The 26119-nt window shown below is 39.9% G+C and overlaps 1 protein-coding gene across 5 annotated transcripts in view; it reads left to right on the top strand.

Annotated features, from left to right (window-relative positions):
- The window catches only part of kdm6ba (lysine (K)-specific demethylase 6B, a), a 109441-nt gene that overhangs the window by 42418 nt on the left and 40904 nt on the right, over positions 1 to 26119 (top strand). For 3 of the 5 annotated variants that reach the window (XM_017682097.2, XM_017682095.2, XM_037544623.1), the window contains one exon: positions 15302 to 15353. The gene's annotated coding sequence lies outside the window, so the exon portion shown is untranslated. Of the gene's footprint in view, positions 1 to 15301; positions 15354 to 21352; positions 21636 to 26119 lie in introns of those variants that run through there. The other 2 variants (XM_037544635.1, XM_017682098.2) reach the window with 1 other exon arrangement.

Raw genomic sequence — 26119 nt, 5'->3', positions numbered from 1 at the left:
TGCAACAACTTGAAACAACAACTGAAAGCCCCCCCTTACACACACATTCTACACTCACACACTCTTTTGATGCTCTTTTGCACTATCTGGATCTTGCTGCTAATACAGTGTTACCATTTGTTTACTCAAGTACCGTGTATATCTTACCTCAGGAACTGCTGTACTCACGTATTCACAGATCACAGCATGTTAAATAATCCTTGCACCTTATTTCACCACCCTACCTCATGCTCAGAAATGAGTGCTGTTATGGTGCTGCACTGTCCTGTCTGTTTACTGTGTCTAATGTCCGTTTTATTTATCATATTTATTGTATTGTTTCTAGTCTAATTTTTTTTGCACACTTCTGTTTGCACGTTGCACTTTGTGCTGCTTATTCTGTTTCATGTTGCACCGTGTTGTTCCTTGGAGGAATGTAATTTCACTCCACTGTGTACTTGTACATAGATGGAATGACAGCAAAAGCCTCTTGACTTGACTTAACATTCTGCTGTTCTGGAGTACAATACATGACGAAATATTAGTTAAATCCAAATATCTGTCCAATGCCAATCATTTTTTAAAGCAAGCATCTGCCGATACCGATATGATTACAAAATAATTGTGCTGTAGTACAGACACTAACACAGGATTGTCCAATCTCATCCACAGTATGATTGCAGGTTTTCACTCTAAACAAGCTGGAGCACACCTGATTCCACTTGTTTAATTAGTTGGTCTTAGACTTCAAACATTTCATCAGGTGACGTCCTGCTTTGTTGGGATGAAAACCTGCAGCCATAACAGCCCTCTGCAGATAAGATTGGACACCCCTGCTCCAGTTCACTGGTTGCAAAACATCTTAAGTTTCCTTTGAGCAGTTGTTGATATACTTGTGCAGAAATGTTGAATCATGAGAGAACATCAGTATCGTTATTTGTGAATACAGACAAGATAGTCATGGTCCAACCAGATTTTTCCTCTCCGTGCACTCTCCCCTTTTTTTTCTTGAAATTCTGAAGACTTTTTGAACTCACATGACTGGCAGGGCCAGACAGCACCCTCCCCCACAGCTAAAGTTCAAACCCCTCTCTTCTGCTTCAACGCCACAGCACACAATAGCAGCTGTTACTCCTCACAGCACTACTGCAAGTTTGTAGATTTCAGGAGGAGCTACAGCAGCCAAGGAGCTAAACCATGTTGGCTGTTAAGGTTGTGGAATGCCTCTCACTAATGAGCTCAGTTTATGTTTGTGTTTGACAGAACTAAGTAGCAAGATGTGAAAGTATGTGGTAGTTTGAGAACAACAGAAGACACTGTGACCCCATAGTTTGGCAATAACTAAAGTATATGTGTTGGAAAGGGTTAATGAGAAATAAGAAAAATCTGATTTACAAAGCTAATGTAGCTAACATAATTGAAGCTTGTACCACAATGAGGAGCCCTGTCAAACTGCATGTCTAAGTGATCCCATAGTTCCCTCAGACTCAAGTTGTTTAACAATGTCAAATAAAGTAGTATATTTGGTTTCTAACATTGTATAACAAGAAAATTAAAAATGATTATATGCACTTAAACCAGTGGGTGGCTAATATATTGATATGTTCATAAAAATGGACAAAAGTAGCAGATGTTTTTCAAATTTAAGCTTTGAGGTTGCTGCTAAGAGTTTTTAGCTATGCATCATGTGTTTGTCCATTCTTATATGAAGCAGCATGTCAAAAATTGTGTGTATTTGATATTTTACCAGACTGTTCCTTTAAAGTTGGTGGCTAATTAAAGGAAAAAGTTCAACCACACATCGACCTACGCACGTCCTCTCTTTCTCTCCCACTTTAGGAACAGAGCAGTATTGGAGTGGGGGTGGGTTAGACATGCCGACGCCCTCTCAGCCATAGGTGTCTGCGGTGGGAGGGTTCTGCAGCCCTCTCAGCCAATAGGAAGTCACAACAGAGGCGCCACTGCTTTAGCAGTGTGTGTCTGTATCTGTGTCTGTGTTTGACTTTAGGTGTGTGTGCTTTGCATTACTCGTTTGCTTGCTCCCTTCATCCATGAATATCTCAACATCAGACACCTCCACCTGTGCATTTTTTTGTGTTTTATCATGAATTAAAGCAGTTCTTCATGTAAAGCTTACACAGTTTAAAGTGGTTCTTTAGTGTTGTATACACTGTTTCTCTGGTGTAGTTTGGTCTATTTTTACTCCTGGCAGCCCAGTGAACTCTCAGGGTGACTCACATTGTCATATTTGTTCCAGAAACGTGTGTGTGTGTGTGTGTGTGTGTGTGGCATATGGTGTATGTGGGTGTGTGTTGGGGAATGAGACTGGACACAAAAGCAGGAGCCCTAATACACACTTGCAAACACCCTCCATAAATATAGACACTCAAGCTTAAACTCCCTGAACTCATAGAAGTGTATGTTTGAGAGAGAGAGAGAGAGTTTTAGACAAAGTCACGTGCTGAAGCAGGGGCACAACAGCTGCATGTGGTTTGTGTTTATATTCCAGCTCTCTCTCTCCCTCTCTCTCTCTCTCTCTCTCTCTCTCTCTCTCTCTCTCTCCCCTCTCTCTCTTTTTCTCTCTCTCTGTCTCTCTCTCTGCTTGTTCTTTGTCTTCTCTCTCGGTCCCCCCTTTCTCTCTGCTCTTTGCTGTTTCTTGTTTCATTCAGTCATTATTACCTTGTCTGGTGACCCCCAGACCTACTGGTTATCAAAACACTGACCATAAGACCCCACACCCCCTCAAAACACATAGAAACGCAAACACACACACACACATACACAGAATGCAGTATTCGTCTCAGTCATATACTGACTCTTTGTATCTCTGTTAAGAGATTCCAGATGCTCAGACTTACACGTGCCTATTCACCTTTGTGTGTTTGTGTGTCTATGTGTTTTTCATTTTATCCCTTAGTGGATTCAGGTGGTGTGTGTATGTGTGTGTGTGTGTGTGTTGCTGGCTGACTCAGCTGATCCTGAACGTTTAATAGGATCTGTGGGGCAGATCCAGATCCGGCAGCGTTTAATAGGGGTCTGTGTGTTTTCTGGGCCTCAGTTCAGACCTTGCCTCCAGCCAAGATGATGCAAACAGGCACTGTAAAAGCATGTGTGTTACTGTATCCATTGCTTTGTTATAGATTCATGCTGCTGGAATGTTCAAGGCCCCCAAGTCTTTACAGTGCAATAAACTAACAGCCTGTGAATATGTGTGTGTGTGTGTGTGTGTGTGTGTGTGTGTGTAGGTGTGTGTGTGTGTTTAAGCAGAAATATATATGACTGTGTTTGGTGTGCGTCTGTGCTGGTACATAGTAGACACGTCATTCTTTCATTTATTAAACCTTGTACTGAGAGACAAGTAGAAATTTGATTTGATTTAGTGCAGCACAGTGTGTAAACATTGAATTTAAACATATTGTGTTTGTGCCTGTGAATGTTATGAACTTTTGTTTTTGTCAGTGTATTGTTATCAGCTGTTTGTTATAATTTTTTTATTGCTTTTTTTTAATGTCTTAATGTTTTGTCTACAACATTAAGACAGAAGGAAGCAGCTCAATGAATGAGACATAGGAGTCTGTGGAGGTGCAGTTTTAGCCACAGCCAGCTTTATTTTCCACTCAATAGCTGTTAAGAGTTTTTCAGTTAGTTTTGTTCTGTGACGTTGCTGATTGCAGTAGCTTTTCGGTAATTAACCATGCTGGATTTAGCAGTATTCAGGAGCCTGAGTGTTGGATCTGTTTATTCAGCAACCTGCTTGTAGCTGGCGTCTAAAGCAGGAGCCATCGCAACTAATTGTATTCGATGTTTATGATGAAATCTTGGAAAAAATTTATATTGCAGTACTGTGGTGCTAACGGTACCTTTCTTAAACTCTCGTTTTGTAGTTGTACTGACTGCAGTTCAGCAGCAGTATTGACTGAACCTAGATGGCAGCACTGTCAACATGACTGGCAGAACTTAACATGGCATCCATGTATATGTATCTGTGGCTTCATAACTTTTTAACTGCAACTGCTCAAATAATTTAAAAATAACAATTTGAGCATAAGTGTGATTTTATTAGGGTGAAGTTTTTTTTTATTTATGTCTGTAATATTAAAATAGGAGGTTTTGTTCTGAGTGCAACTACATTATATTACATTGTTTTCTTTATTCCCAAAGCCTGCAGTAGTCATGCACTCTTTAAGGTGAATTCTGCATTTTACATGAGCCAAACTGCTTCTCTCTAGACTTTCCATGTGTTTAAACACAGACACGTCCAAAGTAAAAGTGTACGCAGAGTTGTATGGTAGTAATTTGTCTGAAAGCACACTCTATATATATATATATATATATATATATATATATATATATATATATATATATATATATATATATATATATATATATAATATATATATTTTAAACAATGTTTTATTGCTCCAAAATCTCTTTACATTAACTTATATTGAAGAAGTTTTTGCTTACTGTGAATTTACTGTTTTGGTAAATTCACCACACTATAGTACATTATGAAATGTTCTATTGTAGATACAGATTATCAAAAATTGAAATGGAAAAATAGCCATGGCACTTTGCATGATGTCACTTATATGCCAAATATTTTGTTGCTGTCCAAAGAAAAACATGCATCTCCGTTTTTATTGTTTTTATTTTTCAACATCATTCGAACCCAGCATCTGCACTTTATATCGTGTGAAAATCATATGGTGATTGGGCCAATAGAAATGCTCCAAATCACTTGTAATAACATTTTTTTTTGTATGCATCATTCGTTAATGATTTTGCCTTCTTCTGTAAAATGGTTTTAGAGATGCATGATTTTCTTTGGACAGCAATGCTTAAAATTAGCAGCCCCAAATTCCTGGGTCTCCCTGCTTGCTGTGTGTTGTGAAAGTATTGTGATGTTATGTTTTTCCTATATCACCCACCTCTACTCACATGCATGTGTGCTCAAACACAGACCAATTAATGTTTGTTTTTTTTTTTTCTTTGTTTTAGTTTAGGTCCATGGGTTGCAGTGTTATCATGGTACATAAACTTATGTAAGGTTACAGTGACCTGTGTGTGTGGTGGTGTTTGTTCTGGCTGATCACAGAGTTGTTTTTGCAGACCCTGTTCATCTTTTAGTCTTGACCAGCACACATGCACACACACATGTGCAGCTTCTCCACAGGCTCTGGGCCAGGGTCACAGGTTCAAGGTGAAGGGTTAGAGAAAAGCGGCAGAGACATGAAAAGCCTGGCTACTGCTGGAGTCGAAAAGGTCTTATTCAGAAAGGTCAAAGGTCATCCCACCCTGTCATGCTTCAGCACGTGCTCCAAGCAGGTGTCCTAGCAACCAGAGCCAGAGTGTTTGCAGAGTAAATATGTAACCGGCACACACACACACAGACACAAACTCTTTGATGTTGGTTCATGGTCAAATGGGATGCAGTGGAAATGGAGAGTACATTTTTTATTTAGTGGCTGTTTTGTGCATGTATATTCATATGATTTCACTCTGGTATAAGAGGCTGTGTTTTCAGAGCTCTTTAGTCTCAGTATGAAACTTATGCAGAGGAACATGGAGTATGTTGGTACCCATACAGAAGCCTGGAATTGGAGTGTTTACCTTTTCTAGTGTTTGAAAACAACATGGATACATGGACCCAAGGGAGTATATCTCTGAACTTTAGATAGCAATTCAGTGTCTTATGAAATCTTGGATTACACCTCAATTTAATGTGTTGCAATTATTTTGGGACAGTTCATAAACAGAAAATGCACTGAATACATAAACATAATTTTTCTATTCAGTAGTAAAATATAGGCAATAAAAAATACATGAAGTTTTTTTATTTATACATTTGAAATTAACCTGAGAATTTTATTTTAGCTAAAAATATACGTACTTCATTGAGTATTATGAAACTGGTAGTTCCAGTGCTAAAATCTGATTGGCACATTCAAAGCCATTGTAAAATACTCAGTGTGTAAGTAAGAAATGTGCACAGGTACTTGAATTAAGCATTTGGGGCGTCATTATTACAAATGTGAATATTGAGATCATTGTTCAGATGTTTGTTTTACTCAGTACAGGAAGATGGAGGAATTCCAGTGTTGTATCGGATGTGCCTGGCCTACATTACAGGATAATCAGGCTGGTCTTGAGGCCAATCTCCTGATATCTCGATGATTTTAAACAGTGATCTTGCCAGATTATCCTGTGGTGTCTATAATCCAATCTTTACTCCTCCGTTCCACTAACAGTCCAGTCCAGCTGCCCCGATTATGAGTTGCAAATATTAAACATGTTGTTATTACGTCTCAGTATCCTGTAGTGTGGGGTGAACAATGATTCGCTGGTGTGAAGCACGGTGTTAACATCATGCCGCAAAGACCGTAAACCAGCGAGAGCCGAGCTGAGCTGAATTGGTGACTGTGTGCGAAGGAAGTTGTTTTGAAGTCAAACGGTATATGTACATATATATGTATTCACCTTATATACCATATATATAGGTGTGTGTGTGTGTGTGTGTGTGTGTGTGTGTATTCACCTCAAGCTTACAATGTAGTATGAGCCATGTTGACTCCTTCTAGTCAGCCATGGCTTCGTTCACATTTTGTTCTCCATTTGTCTTTTTCTGTGCAGAAAGCACACAACACCAGCATACCAACAGCCTGGTCATCATCAACCATGTTTACTTAGATCTGTAGTCACGTTAGTTTGAGAAGTCCTGTGATGGAGCAGTTTGCAAGAATCTCCTCCGAGGTTATGAGAATCAGAACCATTTTTCAGGACTCTTGTTTGTGTGGATAATCTGAAAGTGTTGCAGTGTTTAATTCATGACAGATTGTGTAGTGTGAGGACTTTAATGACTAACAGTAATCAAGGACAAAAAATGGATATGTTATTATGTGTGGTCTCATATTTACAACATTGATTTTTAAAATCCTGTAGTGTGGGCCTGGCATTAGCTGGAGTTTTAGTTCACCTGAAGAGGCAGCCTCAGGTACTCCAACACGAAACCTGCTGATTTTTCTTGTCTTTTTTTCTGATATTAAAACATGTTTTCAAATGTATTTCTGTGCTTGCTGCTAGGACATCTTATCCATGTGCTCTCTTGTACTCCTGGCCATTGATGGCTGTAGCATGGCTGGGTATCGACCTCACAGTCTCCTGATGATGGGGCTGATGGTTGCACCACTCTAGAGCCCCAGAATTGCTGCTGTTTACTTGAATTATTTTGGTGATTATTGTTAATGTTTGAAATTATTTATTGAATGTTGGTTGTTAATATTACAAACCCTTGTCCAAAAAACTTGGAGCGCTGTGCAAAATGTAAATACAAACAAAATGCAACAGTATGCAAATCATTTAAACCCTGTATTTCATTGGAAATAATACAAAGACAACTTATCAAATGTTGAAAATGAAAAATTGTATTGTTTTTTTACAACTATATGCCCATTTGGAATTTAATGCCAACAACACATTCCAAAAAATTTGGGATGGGGCAACAAAATACCGGTAAAGTTGTGTAAAGCTGGAAAAAAAAAACACTTGGTGGTTAATTGGCAACAGATCAGTAATGTGATGAGTACGAAAAGAGCGTGCCAGAAAGGCTGAGTCTTTCATAAGTTAAGATTAGGAGAGGTTCACCACCCAACATAAATTTCTCAGTGTAAAATAGCAAAAACTTTTGTTTTTCAACATCTGTGGTACATCATGTCAGATGTCACTGAAATGTTCTGAGAGTCTGAAGAAATCTCTGTATACAAGGGACAAGGCCAAAAAACTAGCATTTGCTCTCAATGATCTTTGGACCCTGAGACAGCACTGCATTATTTTCTAGAAGAAATCACTGCATGGGCTCAAGAACACTTTGGGAAAAACATTGTCTGTGAAAACAGTTCATCGCTGCATCCACAAATGCAAGTTAAATCTCTAAAACGCAAAGAAGAAACTATATAAGCAGGATCCAGGAATGTTGCCACCTTCTCTGTGCCTGAGCTCATTTAAAATGGACTGAGGTGAAGTGGAAAAGTTATCTGTGGCCTGACAAAAGCCAGTATTCGTCATGGTATAGTGCACGTGGCGTAGGTGATATGCACATCTATGAAGGCACAGTTATGCTGAACAATAGATACATGTTTTGGCAGCATATGCTGCTATCTAGACGACATCTTTTTCAGAGAAGGCTTTGCTTATTTGCAGCAAGACAATGCCCAACCAGATCCTGCATGTATTACAGCAGTATGGCTCCATATTAAAAGAGTCCAAGTGCTAAACTGGCCTGCCTGCAGTCCAGACCTGTCACTTGCTGAGAACATTTTACACATTATGAAATGAAAAATACATCAAGGGAGACCCCAGACTATTGAGCGGCTGACAAACAAGATCAAACAAGAACAGGAAACTTTTCACTTTCAAACTACAGCAACTGGACTCCACAGTTCCCAAACGCTTACAGAGTGTTGTTAAAAGAAGAGGTGATACAACACAGTGGTAAACACACCCCCATCCCAACTTTCTTGGAATGTGTTGTTGGCATCAAATTCAAAATGGGCAAAAAAAAAAAATTCAACATTTGATATGTTGTCTTTGTAGTATTTTCCTTGAAATATATGGTCTACTTGATTTGCATGTCATTGCATTCTATTTTTATTTACATTCTGCACATTCAACATTTTTGGAAATAGGGTTGTAATGATGTTGTATTTTGTTGCTGTTGTGTAAAAGGAGTGAGCTGCTTGAGGACAGTTTTTCTCACTGATGCATCAGTGCTGGATTACAGCAGTGAGACTGGACCAGAAAGAAAGTCATCGGAAGCTTTTAGAATAGCTTTTAGGCCATGCAGCTATATTTTAGGTTTAGATCACATTCTCAACTGTGACTTTGAGTTCAGAGATTAAGTGCTTTCAGATAATCTATACATTCACCAATATCAAAGTTTTTTATCTGGGACAGACACACACACACATACACACCCACCCACACACACACTTTCTGAGGAGAAACAAGCTCTGGTTCTCAGACCCTTTTCCAGTTTTTTTTTATTCAGCCCCTTTGATCTAAGAGCCTAATATCTCCACACACTCATTGATCCAGTGCACTCAAACATTAAAGCGTATAGAGGACACTGATGGTCTCTCTCTGATTAAGTATGCAATTGCGTACTGATGGGAATTCTCATTTTCACCCACATCAGATGCAGAGAGAGTGAAGGGGAGTGTGTGTAAAAAGGAAAGAGAGTGAAAGGAAAGGCCATCACAGCCATAGAAGTGAAAATTAGGAATGACAGATCAGCTCATGCTTGCTCTTTCTCGCTCTCACTTGCTCTCTCTCTGTCTCTCTTTCTCTTCACCTCTTACCCTTTGTCCCTTTTGTCTCTCACTCATGAGAGATGTAGAGTCAGAACTGATTACATAATGAAGTGTTGGAGATAAAGATGACATGATAGTCTTGTTACTGGGCTGATACCAGAAATGCTGGATCAGAAGAAAACCAGTCTTCCTCTGTAACAGAACCTAAAAGCCTAAACATATCACAAAAGTGCTAGCAGCACAGCCTAAGATAGAATAAAGTAGGTCATCATGTGCTAACACAAGCCACATGTAGTCTAATGTTAACATAAGAACAAAAGGGAGCTGGTTAATGTTATTCAGGAATTACTGTACTTTTATTTTTAGTCGTCTAATTTTGCACGTAGTTGCACTGTAAACGCTGTTTTGGAGATAGTTGACTGAATGGAAAGGGCTGGGTTTTTTTTTTTTTTCATGATGTCATGCTTTGTATTGTCTTGCAGCTTTGTTGGATATTTGTTTGAGTGTGATTCCCAGATTTCCAGTTTTGTGGAAATTTGTGTGGTTTTGTTTACTAGAAACAGTTATAACTCATTTTGACATGATTTTCCAATCCCTCAGAAATCAGCAGGCAGCTTTGTGTTTTTTATGCTGTGTGCTTTTATGGTGTGCGTGTTTCCACAAGGTTTAGGAGTGTATTTATGGGAATTTTTGACCTTTTTTTTTTTTTTTTTTTTGATCAAGTGCATTCGTGAGGTCAGACACTGATGTTGGATGAGAAGGCCTGGCTCGCAGTCTCCACTCTAATCCATCCCAAAAGTATTCTATTGGGTTGAAGTCAGGACTCTGTGCAGGCCAGTCAGTTTCTTCCACACCATACTCGTTCATCCATGTCTTTATGGACTTTGCTTTGTGCACTGGTGAGCAGTCATGTTGGATCAGGAAGGGGCCATCCCCAAATTATTTCCGCAAAGAGCTCCTTAAACTGGAACGAAGGGGCTGAGCCCAACTCCTGAAAAACAGCCCACACCATAATCCCCCCTCCACCAAACTTTACACTTGGCACAATGCAGTCAGACAAGTACCATTCTCCTGGGAACCGCCAAATCCAGACTCGTCCATCGGACTGCCAGACGGAGAAGCGTGATTCATCACTCTGGTGAACACATCTCCAGTGCTCTAGAGTCCAGTGGCAGTGTTTTACACCACTGCATTCAATGCTTTGCATTGCGCTTGGTGATGTAAGGCTTGGATGCAGTTGCTTGGCCATGGAAACCCATTCCATGAAGCTCTCTGCACACTGTTCTTGAGCTTGACCTGAAGGCCACATGAAGTTTGGAGGTCTATTCTGATTGACTCTGCAGAAAGTTGGCAACCTCTGCACACTATGCACCTCAGCATCCGCTGACGTCGCTCTGTTACTTTACGTGGCCTACCGCTTTGTGGCTGAGTTGCTGTCGTTCCCAATCGCTTCCACTTTGTTGTAATACCACTGGCAGTTGACTGGAATATTTAATAGCGAGGAAATTTCACGACTGGCACAGGTGGCATCCTATCACGGTACCACACTGGAATTCCTGAAGTGTGTGTGTGTGTGCGTGCATATATATATATATATATATATATATATATAGTGGCTCATAAGTGATGTGAAAAAGAACCTGGGGACAACTTGTTAAAGTTTTGGCACTGGATTGTGGCAAAATCCACTGATAACAAGGGCACGCTGCACAATTAGTAAAATTGTTAAATAGTCTGTACAATTAACGACACAAGCAAAAACGCTAGCTAGTGGAATGCTAATGTTAGCTGATGGTTTACCCTCCAATGTTGACAAGTGGACCACAATCCCTACCTTGAGTAAGTAAATGAGGTGTTCAGCTGGGTTTGGAAATTTCACACTCAGTTTACTTCCTTCCTAATAAGTCTACATTCCCGCCCATGTTGACTCCAAAATTTCTCACGGTTGTGCCCAGATGCTCTTGTTACAGAATCACATCTGGCACTGCAAGGTTACCCACACTGAAGGTTACATTATTGGTATCAGAAAAAAAAGCAGTGCCATCTCTCATCTGGTTTAGAAATATTGCTGTTTGTTTGTTTCTCTGTGAGTATGCGTGCATCTCTCCATTCTTCAGTAATTATTTATATCAGTCTGCTGTACTTCTTGTTTACATGTGTCTCTGTTATTGTTTATTTGCCTGAGAAGCAAATATGTGGGTATGTGTCTGTTTTTCTGTTTGTCTGAGTGCTTGTGTTTTTGTGTCTGCTTTCTATGAGAATTTTGTAAATGTGAACGTCTGTGTTCATGCATATTTGGGTGTGTGTGTGTGTGTGTGTGTGTGTGTGTGTGTGTGTGTGTGTGTTTGTATGCATCCATTCACAATGTCTCCTTTCTATGCTTCTAGCTGTGTGAGTATTACCATATAACGGGCAGAAATGGTATGGCTAAAAATATCCCGTAAACCCGCTCACCCCTCCCTCACCCTGAGCTGGGATAAACTCCCCCCGCCCTGCTGTGGATCGCTCCACCCTGTCATGAAACGCAAGCTGTTCCTGCTGCACATTCCACATGCTGGAGCAAACCAACATGCAGCCAAAATGGGGGTGACCCTTAACACCTAATGAAACTTATTGAATTCTTAGACAAAACTCTTGGCATATAACTTGAAAATAAGTGAGCACGTGGCTCTGTTTGTGGATTCAAGTGCTTGAGCAGAGTGAGTGTGTGTGTGTGATATATGAGTGTGTGTGTGTGTGTGTGTGTGTGTGTGTGTGTGTGTGTGTGTGTGTGTGTGTGTGTGTGTGTGTGTGTGTGTGCATGCATATTTAGCCAGCTGTGTGGTGTGCATGTGTACTTCTCCAGGCTCTAAGCAGAGGGGGGGGTAAGGTAGCAAAGGGGGTCGGGAAATCTAACAGTCAAATTCCTCTTTCTCCATGAACATGTCCAGAGCAGCAGGACACACGCTGTTCAAAACACTGCGGCACCAACTCACTCTGTGTGTGTGTGTGTGTGTGTGTGTGTGTGAGAGAGCGAGAGAGAGAGAGAGATGTAGAGTAAGATGGAGTAAGAGAGAGAGAGAGAGCAGTGGAGTGAGAGAGATGTAGAGTGAGATAGAGAGAGATGTAGAGTGAGATGGAGTAAGAGAGAGAGACAGCAATGGAGTGAGAAAGGTGTAGTGTAAGAGAGAGAGAGAGATTAGGTTAATCTGTCTGATATTCTGCCATGTTCTGAAATGACGATGTTGTAAGGCCATAGTTCCGGCTCCGTCCCCTCACTTTATTCCTCTAGCCTAAACAGGAAGTGGTTTGGCTCCTGGGTTTTTGCCTCACAGGGGCTCTCTCTCTCTCTCTCTCTCTCTCTCTCTCTCTCTCCCTTCTCTCTCTCTCTCTCTCTCTCTCTCACTCACATTCACACACATTCACACACATTCACTCACAAACACACACACTCACTCACTCACATGCTCACAATACTGGTTCTGTTATGTGAAGTGCTCTTACAGCCTGTTCATTGGTCTCCTATACACTCTGAACTGAGAACATCACTACAAAAAACAATCTGAATACATTGACTTTTTCATTTTAACATTTTAAATAATAAACTATTACAGCTGGACAGTGTAAGATTTGGGGATTAGTTGACCTGTCTGGTGGAGATGTGTAGTTTCATGCAATGTGCAGAAGAACATTTTGTAAAGTCTGTTGAGCTTTGGACCCAGACATACTCCCCAATGTATAACATGGTCTGAAGAACTCCCACAAAATCCGAGCAGACACCTTCTGACTTTTAAATGATTATTTCAGGCTTTACAAGTTGACTCCCACACACATTTTTTCTCCTGACTCCATAATGTTACTTTTTTCAACACAACACATTTTTCAATAATCTTGGATACTAAAGTAGGGGTGGACAAAAAGACAGTTTTTCACAATACACAATGTGCATCATGATTTTTAGTTTTTCTTAGGTTTAAGTTGGAATGGACAAAAAAGAACCAGTAGTGCCACATTTAGCAAATACAGTCACCCTGACTTTCCAAATACGGTGCTCCAAGTCCAAATAAATAGAGCTAATTATACACACTTTCTAATTAAATTAGAGTTGTTAAAAGAAAAGAATGCTGTGACATAGTTTATCATGATTATAATAAATATTGTTGTATCGCCCAGCCCAATACTACAGTTTTAAGAAGAAACAAGAAGAAAAATGAATAAAATAGTCAGAAATAAATAAAAAAGATTTTTATCTTTTTAGCTATCCTGTTGGTGAGGTTCTTGTTCAGAATACAGTGGGAGCAGAACAGTGGGTGGCTGCTGATATCCAAAATTTTTCTTGCATATATCTACTGATGCTGTTACAGGACATTTATAAAATGTTTAAAAAAGACTAAATCTATTGCAGATTTAGCATAACAGACAAAAAAAGTACGTGTTTGTGTAGAGTTACACATGCAGTAAAATAAATAAACATGGAAACATTTTAGCACAGTAGCCCAGCACCACCTGAATGTTCTGTCTTTCAGAATATGATGTCATTAAATATTGGTTTAAGATGTCTGTCATATTTTAACATCTGTCCAATGCTGATATGCTTTTAAGCACTCTACTACAAAAATGCTTCTATTTTGTATTATTTTCCAATTTGATAAGAAATAATTATTACACATGACATTATAAACATAACGATGTCAGAAGTGTTAACACTTCTCAGTATGTCTCCCTTTGATTTAATGACAGTCTGCTAAAGCTGGCACAGAATCACTAACAGTGACAAAAGCCTCTGTATCTGTATCTGAACATGAGCTTCAATGGAAGAGAGAATAGTATTAAAGACATCTGATCTTTTAGCACAACGGCATTAACATGGTCAATTTCTTAGCTTAAATTTACTGACACTGATCTTAGAGATCTTAAATATTTCTGAGTTCTTGTGTACTGACTGTTAATGTTTACAGGCTCTCTGTAATTGGTCTTTTTTATGATGAATGCAGCTCTGAGTTCTGGTGTTCTAGAAGTACTGACAACACCCACAATATACTCAGGAAATCATATTGTGATGTAGTTTATTGTGTTGTTGAAATCGCCCGCCTCTGGCGTGTATGAGTAGGCAGATGTGTGAATGTATGTTTTTGTGTTTTACTCATGTTAGTATGTTTTATTTTATGTATGATTTTGTTTTGTTTTGTTTCCTGTTTCTACACACGTGTCTTCTGCCTCCTGCCCTGCCGCCACTGTAAATAAGAATTTGTTCTAAATAGCTTGCCTGGTTAAATGAAAGGTTTAAAGAATATGGGTATGAAATAGAGCATTAGTGCACTAATACTATGTTATGTCGCATGTTTTGTTTATGTGTGTGTGTCTACCAATATGACAAATGTGTCTGAGTTTTGTGTGTGTGCGTGCGTGCGTGCTTGCGTGTGTGTGTGTGTGTGTGTGTGTGTGTGTGTGTGTGTAAGTACAGGGTTTGAGGCCCAGGCAGTCTCCACACACTCTCTCCTCAGCTGTAATCATGGAGTTTGGGAGTGCTCTTTATGACTGACCGACTGTAGCTAACGACCACACTGCACCTCACTTAACCTTCACAAACCACCTCTCTCTCTCTCTGTCTCTCTCTCTCTCCCTAACTGTCTTTCTCTATTTATTTCTCACCTCTCTCTGTCCTTACCTTCATTTCCTTCTCTCCCCACATCTCTCTTTATCTCTTTTCCTATCCCTCTGTCTTTCTGTCCCTCACTGCTTACCACTCTCCCTCAATCTCCCCTTACCTCTCTATATTTCTGTCTGGTTTTTCTACCCTCATTCTCTATCTCTGTTTCCCTGTCTGTCACACGCTCCCTCTCTCTCTTTCTCCCTCTCTTTCCCTACCCCCCCTTTCCTCACCTTCCTCTCCCTCCCCCTTCTCTTCTGTGTTTGGTTATTTGGTTGAGTAGTTTGTGTGTGTTTGTGTGTGTGTGTGTGTGTGTGTGTGTGGTTTTTAGTGTTGCTGCGTTCGTTGTGCATTTGTTAACACTGTGTGTATCCTGTAATTTCAGGTCCAGGAAGGAGCCGCTCCCAAACAGGAAGAGGACAACAGACTGCTGGCAGGTAAGATGAGACTAAACTCTGTGTGTGTGTGTGTGTGTGTGTGTGTGTGTGTGTGTGTGTGTGTGTGTGTGTGTGTGTGTGTGTGTTTCAGGGTGTTGGTGCATTTATAGATTATCAATGCTCTAATGGCAGATTTGGATGAGGGAAGTGGGCAGAATGATACTTGATATCACACATACATTTGTTTAGATGCTCAGAAGCTGCAGCTCTGCCTCTACACAGAAAAGACTCTGTCTCTCTTCGTGAACAGATGGGTTGAGGTATCAGATTTTAATGAAATACAAAGTGTGAAGCAGAGAGAGGCTAATGACTGACACCACACACACACATTATTATAAAATCAACACTTACAGAACCATTTGCAGTTGGTTGCTGTGTGACGTCCTTTGTAACAGGCTGCAATAACAGCTCACTTTGCTGCTGTTGGCCTTTTCTGAAACAATAGTGTAGTAAAAATGTCAGTTGTACAGTGATGAAGTCATCATGTCATTTTTAGGTTGAATTCTCAATCTCTGGAGTTCTTGTTATAGAAGTATGTCGGTTTTGAAAACGATGTAGTCAAATGTCATTTTCTGGATCCTCTGGAGTTTTTGTTGAGTTTGTAAATTTGAACTGTTCTCTCAAACGGTGCCCCTACAGAAAGTGCACTGTGTGAAGCTCAGGATTGGTTAGTTGAGGACTGCCTCCAGCGTTAATTGCACACAGCTGTAGCTTGTTAAACATTAATTGCCAATTAATCAGAAGCTGCTCCCAGATGAGTATATTATAAAGAAAAGCAGGAGAGCAGGAGTGATTGGTGGTGCAGAAAGACAGAAAAGAGAATTATTTACGCTGTAGAGTTTTCCTTTGCTCACATATCCGTTTCCTTTCTTTACATTAAGCTAACTCTCTTTTATCACACACAGTGCCTGTGTACCTCCATCTGCTCAACCAGATGTAGAAGAGGTGGAGGGGAGAGTGTGTGTGTGTGTGTGTGTGTGTGTGTGTGTGTGTGTGTGTGTGTGTGTTATTAGAGATGTCACAGGACTAGGTCTTGATACCAATACTTTTTTGAGTACCACAGTGCTCAGACAGCACTTTGGAAAAGACATTGGAAACACTCCTCTCTGTCTGAACACTAAATGTCTGTTGGATTAAATGAACAAAAACTTTCATATTTTTACAGTTTTATTAACCTCTGTTTTTAATCTGTCTTTTTTTATTTCAATACAAAACTCTTCAAATAAAAGCGAAATAATTGTTAACCTACTGCTAGCTTAATTTATTTGTTTTGCCTACTTGCAGTATTGAGAAAGTATTGAAGCTTTTATGACTGTGTGTGTGTGTGTGTGTGTGTGCCACATTTTAAAAATGCTGTGAGAAACTAAGAATATACTGTTGATTTATTTGAACATTTGCATAAAAGTATTTAAAAATTATCAGCTACTTTTTGTCAGAAAAACTGATGGATTTGTATTTTCCTGAGTATTTTCAAACCATAATTACTTCTATCCAGGTGTATTTGTGAGCAAAGGTTTGTTACCTGTTAGTTTAGTATTTCTGTTAGTAATATTTTAGTCATTAACATTTTGTAATTCTTTTGAAGTGTTTAATTTAATTATTTTACTCTGGTGACAGCTTTGTACTGCTTTGCAATTGGTCACACCTCTGACTTTGGATCTTTTATTTGGATTTTATTTTAGACTAAAAGGATCACAATAGAGGGGAATGACACCTTACAAACCTTATACATGGTATTTTGTACTTTTACTCAAGTTGCTTACTAGAAAGATACTTTGACTTGTTATTAGTTCACAGAACTAATCCATTTAGTTTAGTAAGTAAAGCTACTTTTCCCACTTTTTCTTGTTACAGTGCAGTTTATGCACTTACGACATTCAGCTTTTTGTATAACTGGGGTCTGTCTCATGAAGCAGGAATTCTTGCTTAGCCTGCAGACCTTAAGGTTAGTTTGATATAAACTTGTATTTTCTATCTGACAATGGAGAATCACTTTTTACTGGGCTCTATCATCATGGAAACTTATGCTGCACACCTGACCTGCTCCAGAGCAGCTTCATTTGAGGATTTTAGACTCTTGGACCAATCACAGGGGAGCTTTGTCAGTCACATGAAGAACACTGATTTTTGAGCCTCTGTCTCTTTCCTCTTGACATAAATAGCACCCTTTTTGATGAGCTCTGAATGTTTAGCTGCTGTGCAGAACCTGTGTAGCACTTAAAATTGTCCAAGGAGGGCAGATACAGTTTGGTTTGTTACATACAGTTCAGTATGTTTATAAAATGTCTATAAAATTGTTTTCTCTGCCCAAATGCATATTGCTCTTATTTGTAAATAAATGTGTTATAATGAAACATAATAATAAGCAATATAGTGTGTTACTAATTACCAGTTGATGCACTTTGAGACTGTAGATTCGTGAAAACTGACAAAGCTTTGTGATATTTTAAGTAAGTATTATTCCATAGTTTAGCCTAATACCTGCTTGTGTTAGTCATTTTTTTCTTACTTGCATTACTCATGAACAAATTATTTACCTGACTGGTGTTGCAAGCTTTTTATTCCAATGTTTTAGAAAATGTAAGGTGGAACAAAAAATTCCGTTAAGAAGCTGGTGAAGAGGTAGTTTCATCTTTGTCACGGTTGCCACAGTCACTCAAAATCTGACCACTGAACAGAAATGAAGCTTAAAAATATTTTTTAAAATGTTACTAGGGGATTGTTTACATTGCTGTGCAGCCTGAAACACACACACAGACTTGATCAGAGAAATTGAGTTTTTAGTTTCGTTTTAATATTAATGTATCTGTTGTTAATGGTTAATGATTTAGTTAATGGTTTGGTTAATGATCAAATCACATTTTTTTATAGACAAGTTTATAGATAAGTTTTGATATTTACAGTCAAGTTGGCAGCACTGTTATAATACAAGCTGGCTGCCAAATGAAGATAGTGTTCTGTTTCTGGGTAATAATAATCATCGACATACATTTTACTGATTAGCAAAGCATGGTTATCATTGTTGGAATAAAGTGTTTGAATAATATTACATTGCTACTGCAATTATTCAGTCGGACATTTATTAGGATAATTACAGTCTGTTTTTGGTTCTTGGAACAAGAAAAACACATTTTAATATACATTGCATTTGTATAATATTAGGATCATGTTTATAATGGTATTTTCATATTCTGAAAAAATCCTGATATGATTCCCCCCCAAATGCCATTCTGAAACCCCTCAACCCATGCCCTAGCAACTAGAAGGCCAGTGATATTGACCGTATCCAGTGTGCTCAGAAAAGTGTATGATGACATTATATGGTGAGTCTGTCATGAAAACGATAACATATTTCACCTTTAGTGTGTTTGTTCAACTCTCCTTATGTATTACTGACACAGTAATACACATATTTTGTACTGAGCACCAGACGTCCCACACACTGACACTCACACATTCTGTCTGTCTCGCCACACACACACACACACACACACACACACACACACACACATAGACCTCTCCACTTTCTCTGTCTCTCACTTTTCTTTCTGTCTGTCCCGCTCTCTTTCCTGTATTGGCTGCGAGTCAGCTATTCTTATTTGTATCACTCTTTCTGGCACTGGATCAGATCTGCTGAGCGATAAATCAATAGAATGGAAATTACGTAATATGGAGACCAGCGTCACTGGGGCCGACTCAGCCGTTGCATTTGTGACTTTATCAGTCTTTCTACAGCCCTCTCTCATTTTCTGTCCTACTTCATCACTTATTCTTGCTCAATCTGACTGATTCTTGCCTGTCCTGGAATAGAGGTGGGTGATATGGTAAATTCACGATACTTCATGAAGTTTTTTGCGATTCATGATGTGACAATATTTTTTTACTGACAAAGCAGTGCCACGTTTTAAAAATACCATAAAAAACCTATGAATCCAGTTACTTGCATTCAACATTTTGCACACCGCTGCACTAAATCGAGTGAAGCAGCACTAATTCTGCTCTCTTTTTAATCAAACATACAGTTGGGAAGTGCGTGTGTGTGTGTGTGTGTGTGTGTGTCTGTGTGTGTGTGTGTGTGTGTGTGTGTGTGTGTGTGTGTGTGTATAAAGCTCCACACTGTATGACTTCACTGTACTCAGTCCATGGGTTTTCCATATAGTCAGTGCTTCCGGACTTCCACAGTGGAAAGCTCAGTCACGTGTGTGTCTTTCCAAGAGACTGTGCGTGGAGGAGAGAGACTGATGGGAGTTGACACTATGAGGAAAGAGTTACAGATGTTTTGTTTTTTTTCCAATCTCAGTCTCATTTACTCACGTGCACTCTTTGCCTCAGACGCTCCAGCATTGTACACCTACACCCACTGTTGCCTAAAAGCATGCCTGTTGATATTAAGGCCGACTGATAAAACATTTGGACTAAAAAATCATTTGATGTCAAGGTTTGTTAGCTGTATCAGTGTCAGCTGATGTCTAGGAATAGAAATGTTGTGTTATACATAAATTGTACTTTTTGTGAGAAGCAGACAGTGTACTCATATTGAGTCATACTGAGCATCTCGCCGCTGAGCCATTCTGAGAATTTGGCTGTTGCCTCTTAAACTTGCTTCAGTCTGCCTTCAGAGACCTTAACATTGCATGCATGTCCACACTGGCAGGGGTTAAACATGTCAGCGTGTTGAATCAGAGCTACCGTGTGTCTATCACTGTATAAAAGATGCACAAGGCTTTCATTGTGATTTGCTGATTCTGAGCAAACATGTAAGCTCATTCAGAGCCCAATTCTCAATCACTGAGCACTTATTGTTGACTTTTTATATCAGCAGTAAAACATTTCTGTTCATGTGTTTTAAAATATAGTACCTTGTGACAGACTAAACAAAAACATGCTCATTTTCAGCTGCGGTAAATCACATCCCTTTTGCATCAAATAAATGCAGCAACAACAAATATATATTTGTATTATTAGTGGAGAAGAGAAGACAAACAGGCAGAAATAACATATTTGCACCAGCCTTTAAGGGTTAAATGAGCTCTTGCTTCAGAGATTGTGCTTTGAATAGGCCTTATTCCATGCCTCCAGTCCATATGACAGTAATTTATTTTTTCTGTGACAAGCTTTTGTTCTTTTCCTTTGCAGACAGCTTATTGTTATAGTTATTGCTTAAAGTGGAAGAAGTTATGCTGAAATACTGATATGCAAGTGAGCTATTTAAGAAACCTTGTTGTTTATTTCCAGGTTTAAGTGAAAAAAAAAAAAACAGATTTTCAATGTGGAAGGCAAGGCATATCGCAGTCAGAATATTTAACAGTAGAATCGCAATACAATGTTGTATTGAATGACATTTCATACTCAGGCCATTTTCATTTTCATATTCAATGAAGTCTTAGTTGACATCCACAGAAGTCTGCTTCTGCAGCTATGGCAGCATGGCAGCACACTCCGTTTACACGGACAGCATGGACACTGTTGCAACAAAGCTACGTTTGCCTATCAATTTATGTGTGTCATGAATACACACACGTACCTATCAGCATGTGTTTGAGTGCAGTCCCAGAGAGAGGGAATGAAAGAAGGAGGGTAAAGTGTTCCTTCCGCTTTTCCAATCACATCTCCAATTCCATCTGCCTGACACACACACAGGGAGCAAGGGAGGGAGCAGGGGGAGGAGAGGAGAAGGGGAGAGAGAGAAAGAGAAAGAGAGAGAGGGGTGACGGGGTGGGGGAGGGGCTGTTTAGAAAAAGGGATGAAAAAAAGCTAGAAAAGCAGGCTGCTCTATAGTGGGGGTTGGGCTTAGGCGCTCTGTGTGTGTGTGTGTGTGTGTGTGTGTGTGTGTGTGTGAGTGAGAGAGAGAGAGAGAGAGAGAGAGAGAGAGAGAGAGCTCAGCTCCTTTCTTTGTTTGACTGCTGAATGGAGAAAAGCCAGAGAGAAAGAGAGAGTGTGTGAGTGAGTGAGAGAGGGAGAGGGAGAGAGGGAGTGAGGGAGGCAGCAGAAGGAGAGAAAGAAAGAGGAGAGTGAGGCAGTGAAAAAACAGAGAGCTACTTTTTCTATGTGTAAATAGAAGAAATTCTGTGTGTTGTTTGTGTGGAGGTGGAGTTCCACCTGGTCCTGAACTGTGTCAGGTTTTGTGTGTTTGTGTGCAGCCGCCAGGGCTGTGTGTGTACGTGTGTGTGAGGGGGTTTAAAGGGAAAATAGAACAGTGGAGATTTGCTGAGCTGGACTGAGGCTGAGTTTGCGACTGAAGCTGTGGAATTACTGCCACTGGGACTAGCACTCCAAACCACGGTAAGGTGTTTTTATTTTTTATTTTTTTCATTCGCTGTCTCTCTCTCCCCCTTTCTTGCTGTGTCACTCGCCCTTTAACAGGCATTTAAACAAAGCTGTGCAACTTAGCATGCGTGCATCGAGCAAACTCAGCAGAAGCAGAAGCCCCACAAAGCCGAGGAAAGAGGGAGAGAGAAAGTTGCACTCGTCTCTTCAGCAGAAATACTGCACAAAAAGAGCTTGTTGTGGAAGCCATTCTGTTTATATTCACACTGTGACACATTTCAGTCACTCTGCTGCAAAGGAAAGAAAAGGGGGAGAAGGGGGAAAGGAGAAGCTATCCTCTTGTTCACCACTCTCTCTCTTTCTCTCTCTTTCTTTCAGTCTTTCTCATCTCCTTTTTTCTCTCTCTCAAGTTTTTCCACACTCACTATGCTTGGTTATATAGTTTTGTTTTTCACTTTTGTCTTTCTTTCCTTTGTTTTTACACTGAGAGTGACTGAACTGTACTGTGTGTGTGTGTGTGTGTGTGTGTGTGTGTGTGTGTGTGTGTGTGTAGTATTGTGGTATTGTGTGTTTCTTTGTTAGTAAATGTTCAGGCTTTGTTTTGCTGATTTCATTTAGAATCTTGTTTGTGTTAATTTGAGCTTATGTGGCAGTTTGTGTTCTCTGTATGTGCATATTTGTTTTGTCCATCTCAGGAGTAGGAAGTGGTCGTGCTTTTGGGTTTTGGATGTACTGTGAAGGGAGGACACTGACCTGGTGTGAAACCCAGCACACAGCTCACTGTTATTAGACTGTGTGTGTGTTGTGTGTGTATGTTTGGTATTACTTGTCTCCTTTACCGGCAACCTGGAGTGTTTTGATAAATCAAGGGAGAGTGTGTGTGTGTGTGTGTGTGTGTGTGTGTGTGTGTGTGTGTGTGTGTGTGTGTGTGTGTGTGTGTGTGTGTGTGTGTGTGTGTGTGTGTGTGCGTGCGTGCGTGCGTGTGTGTGTGTGTGTGTGCATGTGAGAAGATGAACACTTGCGCTGGGTGTGTAAGTCCTGTCTCCACCCCTCATTAAATCAAACCACTCAGATCAACAGAGGGAGGGTGAAAACACACACACAACGGAAGAATGTTTCACATCACTGTCATTATCAGTTCAGCTGTAACATGATCTCTACACACAGACGCGCATACACACGGTCACCTACATCTCAAATCTGTGACGTCTGTGTTAGTGTTCCATCACCTTCCCTCTAAACTACAGCCCCCCTCTCTCTGTTTAATCACTTCGTTCATTTATTTATTATCTGCTTAAGACTATTCTCTCTCTCTCTCTCTCTCTCTCTCTCTAGTTTTCCCTTTCTTTCTGTCTTTTTTCTTGAGCTCTGTCCATTCTCTCAATGTCTAATCATAGGCCGGTGCGACTGCCAGTTCTGAAACAGATCTGACATAGTGTCGCAAGTGCCGGCTCCGATCAGCATTTGAGAGACAGGGAGCGAGAGAGAGAGAGAGAGAGAGAGAGAGTGTGTGCGGGTGTGTGTGTAGCCCTCAGGCTGATTCTGCTTTTAGCCTACATTCCGATTTAGTTCAGTAGGAGCTGTAAGATCTCAGAGCTGCTGTTAAAATCACAGTCAAAACGCAGCCTGTGTGCTGGTGTCCGTGTGCTGTGCGTACTGCTGACACAGTCACATGATCAGTAACGAATGCTAATATTACGATATTCAATATGACTTAAGTTGTGCATATTGCAAGATTTATTCTTTATTGAAATTTTGTGTTTGTGTTTGCAGTGTTAATGTTGGATAATGATACTGCTTGCATACGCAGACACTACAGACAGATGTAATGCACTGCACATACTTGATTCATATATGCACATCATTTCTACGTGAAGACATAAATTGAAGTGTATTACAAGACAGTTATTGTCATAAGTGAGTAAGTAATTCAGTGAAAAAAGACAAAATTTGTTGTTTTATATTTTATATGGAAATTATGTTCACATTTGAACCAGATTAACTCAGTGCACTGTTTTATGAATGAGAATACTTTATTGACTCTCTTTCTCACTCTTTCTCTGTCTCGATCTGATGGGTGTTTCGTCTGCAGATGTCTGTGTGTGTGTGTGTGTGTGTGTGTGTGTGTGTTCACCCCTTGCCCCCACCCCCACCCCCGCCCCCAGGCCAGGCCTGGTTGCCTGAAGGAGGGATTGTGCATTCAGTGGAATGGAGAGAGAAAGAAAGAAAGACAGTGGGGGGTGGGGAGGGGGGTGCTGTGGAGGGGGGATGATTGAGTGTGCTGCCGAAGAAGAAAAGGAGAGGAGAGGAGAGAGGGGGGTTGGGGGAGGGGTGGTGCTGCTTGGCTGGTGTGCTCTCTGGGTGAAGGAGTGAAGGGGGAATAGGGAGAGGGAGGGAAACGCATGCATGCATGCACATAAACACACGCCGCTTAAAGACTGGGGAGATGGGAGACTTGTATGGAGGTGTGCAGAGATTTAAACGTTAGTAGAGAGAATGGACAGATCGTTGGAGAAATGTCATCCCTCTTTTCTGGGGTTGTAGAGAGACAAAGCTGCTGACTCTGCACATTGCTTTCTTTGTCAGACAGATTGTGTTATGATTAGTTTAGTTCTTATAGAGCTTGTGAGAGTAGCAAACAGTCTCTCTCTCTCTCTCTCTCTCTCTCTCTCTCTCTCTCTCTCTCTCTCTTTGGCTCATATCATTATTGTTGGCTTGTAACCTGATTCCTTACCCACACACCTGTGTTTCCTGCCCCTCCCTTCTCTTTCTCAAGTCCACTGAGGATAGGGGGAGTGATCTGTGCGTGCATGCGTGCGTATGTGTTCTCTTTTTGATAAAATGATTTTATCAGTGAGGGAAAGGTTGAAGTTTAAATCTCATTTACATAATGTGTGTTTGTATGTCAGTAAACCATAGTAACCGCAGCAGGGGATCTTTCTCACAGCCTGGAAACCAGCAGTAAAACAGAGAGGGGGGAGGAGAGATGGACAGACACCACAATGTTATTGTAAGCATAAAAAAAGGGTGAAGTTCAAAGAACACTCAGTTATATGGCTTTCCAAAAGTACTAGCTGCTGACACACACAGTGTTGTCGTTTTAGCTTTGAGTTTTTACTCGTGTCTCTAATTCTCCACTGTAACTCATTTGATCTTCCTCCATGTGTTCTCTCTCCTCCCATTCTCTCTGTCTCCTGCTCCTCCTCCTTTTGTTTGTGTGTGCTGTACTCCAGCTTGTCTGACAAGCTTTTGAGAGTTTTTCTTTTTTGTGCTGTGTGTCGCTGGAATAAGTGACACACAGTCTGTCGTAGTGGTGGGCAAAAATATAAGTGATATTTCAAGACATTTGCATGGTGCACTATGTATCGTTATTTTCTCTGTGGTCTGATGAGTTCTAACAGCTTAAAAAAAAACTGCCACATTTAAGAAATTCTATATATATATATATATATATATATATATATAAAAATCTTAATACTTATTTTACTTATTTTACTTTTCTGTAGAGTGATTACTTGAGCCTCACCACAAGAAACTACATTCTCGATGAAATTACGGATTCAAATATTCTTCATTTTTTAGATGACTTGTGTTCATATTTTCAGGTAAAGTGATATAATGTTTAAAAAAATGCCATGACATGAAGTTCAAGTTTTACCTTACATTTACATAACGTCTTATTCTTTGAGTTTATTGGCCAGTTGCAAAGCAGAAATCCAATTACTGCCTATCTCGTGTAAACCTGGAGTTTACACATTACTTGATTATTCAAGTGCCTATAAATGCATTGATTGGATTACTGACAAAATCTGTTTTTCTGCAGTTATCAGCTTATTAAGTGCAAGTATACACACATCAGTGCAGGTACATAGTCATAAATGCATACATTAGGACTACGTCTACATGGATTAGCATTACAGAAACGTCTAACAACATTTTAGTCACACATTTATGTAGTAACATTTATTTCTGTAGGGTTACTCTTCTTTACTCTTCCGTTTTGCTCTTCTGGAGTGTAAAAAATGATTAAATCTAAACATGTAATCATCTGTCTGATGCCAATGGTTTCTTTAATGCATCTCTACTCTGCTTATGCTGTCTAGGTATGAAACATGGAGTTCTTCATTGTGATGTAATGTGTGACAGTAACTATAAATATCATCATACTGCACACCCCCAGTCTGTCAGCAGTCAGCTCTCCTATTGTCTTCTCTGATGATTCGTCTATGTGTAAAAACACTGTTAGAGAAATGAACAGCATTCATAAACAACCAGTGCGGCTGCAAGTTTTCTTTCCGTCTAATAGAACTAATCAGGTGTGTGAGCCGGAAAGCAACTGATTAATCAAGTGGAATCAGGTGTGCTTCTGCATGATTGGAATGTAAACCTGCAGCCACAGCAATCCTCTGAGGATAAGACAAGTCCCTGTAGTATTTCCCACTCTACACACATCCACACCCTTCCTATTTTATTCTGTAAACTCTTCCTCTGTTGTTTGT

The sequence above is a fragment of the Pygocentrus nattereri genome, chromosome 2, assembly GCF_015220715.1.
Source record: "Pygocentrus nattereri isolate fPygNat1 chromosome 2, fPygNat1.pri, whole genome shotgun sequence".
NCBI classification, from domain to species: Eukaryota; Metazoa; Chordata; class Actinopteri; order Characiformes; family Serrasalmidae; genus Pygocentrus; species Pygocentrus nattereri.
Note: the sequence above shows the minus strand (reverse complement) of the source record. Positions and strands in the feature narration are given on the sequence as shown.